Below are 11,446 nucleotides of genomic sequence, written 5' to 3'. Positions count from 1 at the left end.
ACGGAAACACCATGTGTAAGTATAACGGCCGGAATTGGTGCGACCACGTAATTGCCGTCAGGTGCCGCTTCTAAGGACAATAAGTCGACGTGTGTCACAGAGGGAGGCGGTAGGCGAATAAAATCCATGCAGCTCAAATGGCTTGGAGGCGGGTCCACAGGGTCGGCAAGAAGAGGCAAGCCAAGGCATAGTGAGTCGGCCGTACAGTCAATGAGGGCAGAATCATTGGCAAGGAAATCCAGACCGAGAATGATTTCGTGAGGGCAAAGCTCGATGACGGTGAAGAGGACGACGGTGTGTCTCCCAGCAATGGTGAGTCAGGCAGAGCACATGCCAACAACAGCGACAGTCCCTCCGTTGGCGACTTCTACAACTCGGTTCGGGGCAGGCGTCAGAACTTTATTGAGCCGACGGCGAGGAGCAGCACTCATAATGGACACATGCGCCCCGGTGTCAATCAACGCGCACACAGGAACATTGTCGACGAGAATGTCCAAAAGATTCTTGTTCGTGGGTAAGGTGAAGCGAGGATTTCGTGCCAATGTCGTCATTGCAGCTTCACCTCCAGAAGCTGCACTGTCTAGTTTTCCGGTCGGGGGTGCGGCGAGTAGGTCGGAGAAGGAGCACGGCGTGACGGGGGCGAGCGAGATTGACGGCGGGAGGGAGAAGGCGAGCGGGAGTAGCGGGGCCGTGTCAAAGGTGTCGCAGGGTCCGATGATGGGGCGGGCATAGAAGGAGCGAAGGAAAAGGACGCGCTAGAGGGATGAGGGTGGTAATCGGGAAAATAGCGCGTCGGAGAAGTCCAGCGGCTGCGGCAGTGGCGAGTGACATGTCCAATGCGTCGGCAATTAAAACAGTTCGGCTTGTCGTCCGCGGTTCGCGTGGAGAAAGAGGTTCCGAGTGTGCAGAACGATTGGATTGCAGGCCGATGCTGGACAACTCTTGGCGGACAGCGGCCTGGATCAAGGAGATTGTCACCGTAGGATGATCAGGTGACGGGAATGAAGGGGCCGCCGGGTGTGCTGCTTCGACCTCTCGACGAATGATACGGGTCAAGTTGTCACATCGCGACGGCTGGTGGAAGAGGTCGTCACAGTGTGACGTAGCAGCTATGTTGGGAAGTCGCGTGATGTGCGGAGACACCCGGCGGCTTTTAGCATGCTCAAGACAGCGGCACTCCTTGAGGATCGTGTCGATGCTAGTGACGTTCGTAAACACCAGTAAATTGAAGGCGTCGTCAGCAATGCCTTTGAGGACCTGATTAACCTGATCGTCCTCGGATATATTCGGGTCAGCCTTGGCACAAAGGGTCAAGACGTCGAGAATGTACTACACGTAGGACTCGGTCGCCGTCTGTACACGTGTGACAAGGGCTTTCTTGTCATTGACTTGGTGATCCAACGGATTGCCAAAATGTCGCGGAGCTCCCAGCTCCCTGATTCCCTGAGGCAGAACTTGCACGGTTAGCGCGAAGTTGTTGGTTAGCTCGAGATCTCCTCTTCGTGAATCTGGAACCATGCCAGTGGAGCCCCATCGAGGTAGAAAAGAACGTTGGCAAGCATAATGATCGGATCCCACCTGTGACTGTTGCTGACACGTTCGTATAAGCGCAGCCAGTCGTCAACATCAGGACTGCCGACTCCGGTGAAAACACCAGGATCCCGAGGGGGGGGGGGGGAAACGGCGACGTAGGTCGGGGCTGCAGGCGCAGACGCTTGCGCAGATGAAGTGCCGCCAGCAGGAGCCGAAATTACACTGTCGCCAATGCGACCTCTGCGTAGCTCCATAACGGGTACGGGGAACGTCCGCCTCCAGCAAATGAATGTTACGTGTAGCTGATGTGCAGTCTGTTACCAATATATTTACACGTAGACCAACGGTGGCAAAGATGGCGACGCTATATCAAGCGGGCACACGTCGTCTTCTTTCTCCTCAATGCAGCGACACTGTGGTGGCTGTTCTGTATAAATATTCGCCTAAATTCTACTAAACCGAGATTACCCATTCACCTAAAGTCTACCCAGGCGACACTCTCATATTGACCTAAATTCTACTTAGTGGAGGTTGTTCATATTCACATAAATTATACTTGGCTGGGCATGCTCCGACTCATATTCATCAAAATACTGCTCTCGTGAGCTTGTTCTCATTCATTTTCAGATAAATTCTACTCAGCCGAGCTCGCTGACTAATACTCACATAAATTATTTTCAGGCAAACCTAATCTGGCTGATATTCACCAAAATTATCCTCAGGCGAGCTTGCTCTAACACATTATCACCAAAATTATACTCAGGTGAGCATACTCTGAGTCATATTCAACAAAATGTTGTAAGCACTATTAACATACTTCGTCGTTTTCATTTCTACGTAGCCATCATCATCTTCCCTGCTCTTCTACTTCTTCCCGCATATGAGCTGGGGCGTTGCCTTTTTTGGGAATAAACAGCGCTGGACAACTTGGTCGGTCTCGGTATTATAAAGTGGGTGAGACCGACCAAGTTGTCATTCCCCTAAAGAAGGCAACGCCCCAGCTCACATGCGCGAAGAAGTAGAAGAGCAGCAAAGGATGGCTATGTACAAATGAAAACGACCAAGTACGTTAATAGTGCTTACAGTATACTCAGCCGAGCTTGCTCTAACTCATGTTCACCAAAATTTCCCTCTTCTCAGGTTCTTCTCATTCATATTCAGATAAATTCTGCTCAGACCACCTTGCTCTGACTCATATTCACCAAAATTGTACTCAGCCAAGCTTGCTCTGACTCATATTCAGGTAAATTGTACTCTGGCGAGCTTGCATTGACTCATATGGCCCAAGATTATACTCAGGCGAGCTTGTTTTGATTCATTATCACAAAAACTCTGAGCTATATTCAACTAAATATGCTATGCTGAGTTTGGTCTAACTCATATTCACCGAAATTTTTCTTAGCCGAGCTTCCTCTGACTCATATTTACCTAAATTCCACTCGGCCGAGCTTGCTCTGACTGATATTCAGCTAAATTATACTCATCCGAGCTTCCTCTCACTCATTTTCATCTAAATTTAACTCACCCGAGCTTGCTCTGGCTTATATTCGCCTAATCTCTTCTCATATGAGAGTGCTCTCACATAATCACAACAATTCTACTCAGCCGAGCTGGCTCTGACTTAGTAAAACACGTTCTGGGGCTAGTTGGTGCATAGCTTTCAATACATTAAGCGCCAAAAGTGACGGCACACAAGAAGAAATACAGACAGGACAAGGCGCTTCCTGCGCGACACTGTGTGCCTTGTCCTGTCTGTATTTCTTCTTGTGTGCCGTCACTTTTGGCGCCTAATCTATTGAAAGATTGCTCTGACTCATTCGCCGAAGTTATACTCCGCCGAGCTTCCTCTGTGTCATATTTACGATATTTATACTTAGCCGAGCTTCCTTTGAGTCAGATTCCCCAAAACAATACTCAAGCGAGATTTTCTGACTCATATTCACCAATTCTACTTAGCCGAGCTTGCTCTGACTCATATTCACGAAAATTGTGCTCAGTCAAACATGCTCCGTCTCATATTCACCAAAATTCTACTCAGGTGAGCTTGCTCTGACTCATATTCACGAAAATTCTACTCTGCAGGGCTTGTTCTTATTCATATTCACTAAAATCTTGCTCTGCTGAGCTTCGTCTTATTCACATTGTTACGGGGATGGTGCGAGTATAGAAATACTATATTTACAATATATATACAGGATGAGTCAGAGTAGTTAAGATGACTGACTACCAGCAACACGCAGAAGCCAATATCTAGAGTCTTCTTCCTCTCTCTTCTTTCATTCTCCCGTAACAGGAGCCCCGGGTGGCGAAGCGCCGTCTCGGCGCATGGTAGGCGAAGAATTAGGCGCAAACTATGGCTTCATCCGTGAAACATGCACGACGTCCACCGGCGTCTGACTTCAGAATGCATCGAATCTGCTAATTTACGTCGTTAACATGGCGTAGGACTTCATAAGGCCCTGTGCGGCGAGAGAGATGCTTCTGGGAGAGACCAACTCGACGACATGGTGACCAGAGGAGCACCCTAGCACCTGGTGCGATCTTAACATTGCGATGGCAGCGGTCGTAACGCTGTTCTTGTGTGTGCTTCGAGGCTAATAAACGAGATCGGACGACTTGACGTGCCATGTGAGCTCGATCGATGACTTCACGAGCGTACTCAGTTGTAACATGTGGCACAGAAGGGAGGATGGCGTCAAACGGCAATGTGGGGTCACGACCATACAAGAGATAAAAGGGTGAATATGCTGCTGTGTCATGTCATACGCGAAGGTTATGTAAGCCAGCGTGGCATCCCAGTCGCGGTGATCGTTGGAGATGTACATCGACAGCGTCTCTGTGATTATTCGGTTGAGACGTTCCGTAAGACTGTTCGTTTGTGAGTGGTAGGCGGTGGACAGCTTTTACTCAGTGGCACAAGAGCGGAGGAGGTCGTCGACAGCTCGAGATAAAAACGAGCGGCCGCGGTCTGTAAGTAACTGTCGAGGTGCACTGTGGTGGAGAGTGACGTCGTGGGGGAAAAATCGGCGACGTCTCTTGCGCAACTAGCCGGCTACGCCTTTCTGATCGCGTGGCGTGTCGCGTAATCAGTAGCGATGGCGATCCACTTACATCCTTTAGTCGTCGTCGGAAAAGGGCCAAGCAAGTCAAGGCCTATGCGAAAAAAAGGTTCAGATGGATCTTCTATTGGATGGAGAATTGGGAGGTTTCTTCGGGCGCTGACACAATTGGCAAGTTTCGACGTAATGACGCACAGCGCGGTAGACACCCGAGATCGGCTCTCTACCACTCTGCGCGAGAACGACGGATCGCAGATGACGAAGAAGGACAAGAAGCAACTCAGGTCCTCTATGGTTCATATTGAGGTGGTAGAGGATGCCGTCATCCAGCACGAACATGCGGCACGTGCCGTCAGTGCTGCCCGATTGCACTCCAGCGATGATGGACTGTAAGGATGCGTTGCGTTGTTGTTCAGCGCGCATATCGGTCATGTCAGTCAAAGCCATCACGCAGGTCACCGGATCATGCGCACCAGGAGCGGGAGGATCCATGGGGTGACGCGCGAGGCAGTCAGCGTCGTTTTGCAGGCGTGCAGACTTATAGTTGACAACAAATGAAAATTTCTCGCGCCGCAACGCCCCGCGACCAAGCCGTCCTGTGGGATCCCGGAGGTAAGACAGCCAGCAGAGGGCGTGGTGGTGTGTAACGGCCGAAAACGTTCGGCCGTACAAATATGGCCGGAACTTGGCGACAGCCCAAATTAAAGCCGAGCACTCCCGCTCGGTGATGGAGTAATTTCTCTCAGCAGGTGACAGCAGGCGGCTGGCGTAAGCTATCACGCACTCGGTACCATTCTGCTGTTGGGTGAGAGCAGCGCCGATGCCATGGCCGCTTGCGTCAGTGTGGACTTCAGTCGGTGGAGATGGATCAAAGTGGGCAAGTATGGGAGGGGTGGTCAGAAGCCTGATGAGAACGGTGAACGCTTGAGCTTGCTCAGGGCCCCATGAGAACGGAGTGTTCTTCTTTAGAAGTTCTGTCAAAGGCCGAGGAACGTCGTCGAAGTTTTTGACGAAACGGTGAAAGTAAGAACAAAGGTCGACGGAGCAACGCACGTCAGAAGCAGAACGGGGCACAGGAAAACTGCGTACGGCGCGAACTTTTTCCGAATCTGGTTGGACACCGGATGCTTCACCGAGGTGTCCCAACACGGTAATCTGACGGCGCCCGAATTGACACTTCGTGTAGTTCAGTTGGAGGCCGGCTTTTCGGAAGACCGTATCATTGTGTTCTGTGCAAGGAGGTTTGTGCTAAGGGGAGAGCGTTTAACTTTATGCCTTAGCAAGCTTAATTTCGTGCATGCGGACGAACAAGTTTTTTTCAGTGTTGGAGGACCAAGTTGCTGGTGATTGTGACGCCGAGGTATATATAACTGTCCCTGAGTAAAATAGGTGTTCCTTGGATACTGTATTGGTAAATAAATGATTTACCAATACCAATGATGAGTGATACGCATATTAGTGATACGCGGACAGGCCGCCATTGGACTATGAACCTGGCAACGTTTAACGCTAGAACGTTATCTAGTGAAGCGAGTCTAGCAATGATATTGGAGGAATTAGAGGGCACTCAGTGGGATATAATAGGGCTCAGTGAAGTTAGGAGGCCAAAAGAAGCATATACAGTGCTAAAAAGCGGGCACGTCCTGTGCTACCGGGGCTTAGCGGTGAGACGAGAACTAGGAGTCGGAGTCCTGATTAATGAGAATATAGCTGGCAACATACAGGAATTCTATAGCATTAACGAGAGGTTCGCAGGTGTTGTTGTGGAACTTAATAGGAGGTACAAATTCAAGGTCGAACAGGCCTATGCCCCTGCATCCAGTCATGACGACCAGGAAGTCGAAACCTTCCATGAAGACGTGGAATCAGCGATGGGTAAAGTCACAACAAAGTACACTATACTGATGGGCGACTTCAATGTCAGGGTAGGCAAGAAGCAGGCTGTAGACAAGTCAGTGGGGGAATATGGTATAGCTTCTAGGAGTAGCAGAGGAGAGTTATTAGTAGACTTTGCAGAAGAGAGTAATATGCAGATAATGAATACCTTCTTCCGCAAGCGGGATAGCCGAAAGTGGACGTGGAGGAGCCCGAACGGCGAGACAAGAAATGAAATTGACTTCGTACTCTGCGCTAACCCTGGCATCATACAAGATGTGGACGTGCTCAGCAAGGTGCGCTGCAGTGACCATAGGATGGTAAGAACTCGAATTAGCCTAGACCTGAGGGGGGAACGGAAGAAACTGGTACATAAGAAGCCGATCAATGAGTTAACGGTAAGAGGGAAATAGAGGAATTCCGGATCAAGTTACAGAACAGGTTTTCGGCTTTAACTCAGGAGGAGGACCTTAGTGTTGAAATATTGAACGACAATTTTGAGGGCATCATTAAGGAGTGTGCAATAGAAGTCGGTGGTAACTCCGTTAGACAGGATACCAGTAAGCTATCGCAGGAGACGAAAGATCTTATCAAGAAACGCCAATGCATGAAAGCCCCTAACCCTACTGCTATAATAGAAGCTGGCAGAACTTTCCAAGTCAATCAACAAGCCTAAGACAACTGACGCAAGGAAATATAATGTGGACAGAATTCAGCATGCCCTCAGAAATGGAGGAAGCCTAAAAGCAGTGAAGAAGAAACTAGGAATAGGCAAGAATCTGATGTATGCGTTAAGAGACAAAACCGCCAATACCATTACTAATATGGATGAGATAGTTCAAGTGGCTGAGGTGTTCTATAGAGATTTATACAGTACCAGAAGCACCCACGACGATAATGGAAGAGAGAATAGTCTAGGCTAATTCGAAATCCCACAGGTAACGCCGGAAGAAGTAAAGAAAGCCTTGGGAGCTATGCAAAGGGGGAAGGCAGCTGGGGAGGATCGGGTAACAGCACATTTGTTGAAGGATGGTGGGCAGATTCTTCTAGAGAAACTGGCCACCCTGTATACGCAATGCCTCATGACCTCGAGCGATGCCGGAATCCTGGAAGAATGCCAATATAATCCTAATCCATAAGAAAGGGGACGCCACAGACTTGAAAAATTATAGACCCATCAGCTTATTCTCAGTTGCCTACAAACTATTTACTAAGGTAATCGCAAATAGAATCAGGAACTCTTTAGACTTCTGTCAAGCAAACGACCAGGCAGGATTTCGTAAAGATTACTCAACAATAGACCATATTCACACTATCAATGAGGTGATAGAGAAATGTGCAGAATATAACCAACCCTTATATATAGCTTTCATTGATTACGAGAAAGCGTTTGATTCTGTCGAAACCTCAGGAGTCATGGAGGCATTACGGAACCAGGGTGTAGACGAGCCGTATGTAAAAATACTGAAAGATATCTATAGCGGCTCCACAGCCACCGTAGTCCTCCATAAAGACAGCAACAAAATCCCAATAAAGAAAGGCGTCAGGCAGGGAGATACGATCTCTCCAATGCTAATAACAGCATGTTTTGAGGAGGCATTCAGAAACCTGGATTGGGAAGAATTTGGGATAAGAGTTAATGTGGAATACCTTAGTAACTTGCGATTCGCTTAGGACATTGCCTTGCTTAGTAACTCAGAGTACCAATTGCAATGGGTGCTCACTGACTTGGAGAGGCGAAGCAGGAGGGTGGGCCTCAAAATGTTTAAGTCTCGGAAGCTTGACATAAAAATTGTAACAGCGCCAACACATTCATCCACAAAGTAACAAGGACGAGACACAAGCGCTGTTGTCAACTAAATTTTATTGACGGAAGACGGACACCTTATATAAGGGGAAAGGCAGAAGTGAAGGGGGAAGGGATTGATACAAGTGGTACTTTGTGGATGCATGTGTTGGCGCTGTTACAATGTTTATGTCAAGCATGCACCAACTTGCCCAGAAAGAAGTTTTAATGAAGTCTCTGAAGAGAACAGCAGTTTAGAACAGGTAGCGAGGCACTGGAAGTGGTAAGGGAATACATCTACTTAGGTCAGGTAGTGACTGCGGACTCGAATCATGAGTCTGAAATAATGAGAAGAATAAGGATGGGCTAGGGTCGTTTGGCAGGCATTTTCAGATCATGAACAGCACGTTGCCATTATCCCTCAAGAGAAAAGTGTATAACAGCTGTGTCTTACTAGTATTTACGTACGGGGCAGAAACCTGGAGGCTTATGATAAGGGCTCTACTTAAATTGAGGACGACACAACGAGGTATGGAAAGAAGAATTATGGGTATAACGTTAAGGGATAAGAAACGAGCAAATTGGGTGAGAGAACAAACGCGAGGTAATGACATCTTAGTTGAAATTAAGAAAAAGAAATGGGCATGGGCAGGACATGTAATGAGGAGGGAAGATAACCGATGGTCATTAAGAGTTACGGAATGGATTCCAAGGGAAGGGAAGCGTAGCAGAGGGCGGCAGAAAGTTAGGTGGGCGGATGAGATTAAGAAGTTTGCAGGGACAACATGGCCGCAATTAGCACATGACCGGGGTAGTTGGAGAAGTATGGGAGAGGTCTTTACTGTGCAGTGGGCGTAACCAGGCTGATGATGATGATGATAATGATGATGAATAATGCGGTCCTATGTTTTTTGTTTATTAGCTTTAATGTGGCGCCAAAACGTTGCGGGATTAGTTTTAAGGAAGTGAGGTAACTTTACTGAATAGAAGACGTGTTTGCTAGACCCTATCTTTTGAGAAACACTCCTTTTATTTTTGAACAAGAAAATTTTTGAACTGCGCTTGTTCATACACTTAACCTTCCTTGCTAGATGCATACTTTCTCTAGTTATCCACGAGTTTTTGGAGTGCCGCTTCATAGTTTTGTTTTACATAAAATGTTCGAGGCAATATGCACAGTGTGACTGGAAGTGATTCCAAAAGCAGTTGACATCATTACTGGAAAAACAATCAAAGAGTATATCAAGTTAGTCAAGAATAGATTCATCATTAGCTCTACAAAAGTTTTAAGCACTTCTTGTTTTACAGCAATATTTCAGTTTGATTGGTCCCACGACATGCAAGAAGTACCAATTTGTGATCAGACAGACCATCATCAATGGATGCATATACATCAGAAAGGCATCTACTATGAAACACAAGGTCAAGAATCGATGCTGTGTGATCGTGCACGCGTGTCGGCAGCCTAACTGCTTGTTGCAGATCACATGCCAACATCATATCGAAAACAACCTGACCACTTGAGGATGGAGAACTTACTTTGGACCAATTAATGTTAGGTAGATTAAAATACCCAGTTACTATAATGCGGCGTTCGGATTGTTTGAGAGAAATATTATAGGCTTAAGTGAGAAAATCGACTTCAGAATTAGGAGGACGGGAGACGGCAACTAAAATAAATGGTAGTGACAATATGTTTAATTTCAGACATAAGGTTTCGTGGCGATCTATTTGTTCTAAAAGGGTAATGGTCACGTGAGTGCTAAAAATGACAGCGACGCCTCCGTCCCGTGTTGGCCTATCTCTTCTATATATTTTAAAGTTTTGAGGAACAATGTCAGTGTTGCTAATACTTTTGTGTAGCCAAGTTTTCGTTAAAACCGTGATGCGGAGAGAGTATGTCAATAATGTGCTTTCTAGTTCGACTGTTGTGTTAAGAATGCTTCGTGCGTTCATTTAAGGCGCAGGGTTTGATTGTGCAGACCATGGCTCGGTCATGCACTGACATGGGGCTTGAAAATGGTTGATAAATATTGAGGGGTAGTCGTTTGGTACTGTAACGCGCCTGTTGCTCCTGTCATTCCACATAAACGTGTCATCATCGATCGCAGTTTGTCATGTAAAATATATGGTTTCTTGCCGTTAGCTTTATCAATCCTAGCACTGGCCCACAACAGTTTACGCCGACGGAGCATGCAACAGGAGTAATCATGTTGAATAAAGACGTCGGTACCTTTAAGCGTATTTGCGTTCTTAAGTATTTCTTGCTTTTCATTGTAATCCTGTAGGTAAAGAATTATGGGACGACTGACAGTTTTTCTTTGCTAGTTTGTGTATGCGGCCAATCGAACTGCACTTTACATTAAGTTTTTAATGAAATAGTTCATTACCTACCTCATTCTTCAGGGTATCATCTGTTTCTTTTACTTTTGCCACAAGAGCGCCCACACATGGAGATACGCAAGCGCTTGGAACGCCGACAAAGAGAGGGCGGTGTGAACGCAGACATGGCCGACGTGGGTCAAAGTGTAGTATCTGTTGTTACCAGCTTAATATCTGATACGGGCTGTATTTTGGCCTAAGATATTGAACTTATTTTTGCAAGTTGGCTGAGTGGTAAAAGCCTGCTTCAGCTCCTCTGTGGGTGGGCCCGGTATTGCACTATCTTCGGGATCGGCCTACAAATGCGCAGAAATTCTCGATCTACACAGTTCCGTAGAGGCACGCAGCTTTTTCCAGAAGCCAGCCATATGCAGCTTTGATATTTGTTGGGCGTGCTGGTAAACTGACTTGGAAAGCATATTTAGCGCAAGCGAACAAGGACAGGAGGGAGACGACACCACAATGCACCACACCATATGCAGCTTCTCTGTAAAATAGTACATCCCTTCAGAGAGCTACTGCATACATGCACACGCTCTGCAATGAACCTCTCACCAACTTGGGTCACTGAGAATACGCTACCGGGAATGCGAGAGAAATGCAGGCGCAACAGCGGTGCACCGGCAGCAGCGGCATTGCATGACCCACATCTGAAGCCTGATTCCTCTGCAGCTGTCCTTGTCGGCCGCTGTTTCTTCGGTGAACATCTTCGTGGTGCCGTCCCGCCGCCTCGCTTCCCTAGACGGCGGTGAATCATCCACACTGGGTGAATCTGCGACTGCGTAGCCACTTCGTGGTCTGCTGCTGGCAT

At 47.5% G+C, this 11,446-nt stretch overlaps 1 pseudogene; it reads left to right on the top strand.

The window, feature by feature from the left end:
- Nucleotides 1–10,760: 10,760 nt before the first annotated feature.
- Nucleotides 10,761–10,940, top strand: LOC126538608 (U2 spliceosomal RNA; annotated as a pseudogene).
- The last annotated feature ends 506 nt before the right edge of the window (nucleotides 10,941–11,446 follow it).

The sequence above is a fragment of the Dermacentor andersoni genome, chromosome 4 (assembly GCF_023375885.2).
Source record: "Dermacentor andersoni chromosome 4, qqDerAnde1_hic_scaffold, whole genome shotgun sequence".
Lineage (NCBI taxonomy): Eukaryota > Metazoa > Arthropoda > Arachnida > Ixodida > Ixodidae > Dermacentor > Dermacentor andersoni.
Note: the sequence above shows the minus strand (reverse complement) of the source record. Positions and strands in the feature narration are given on the sequence as shown.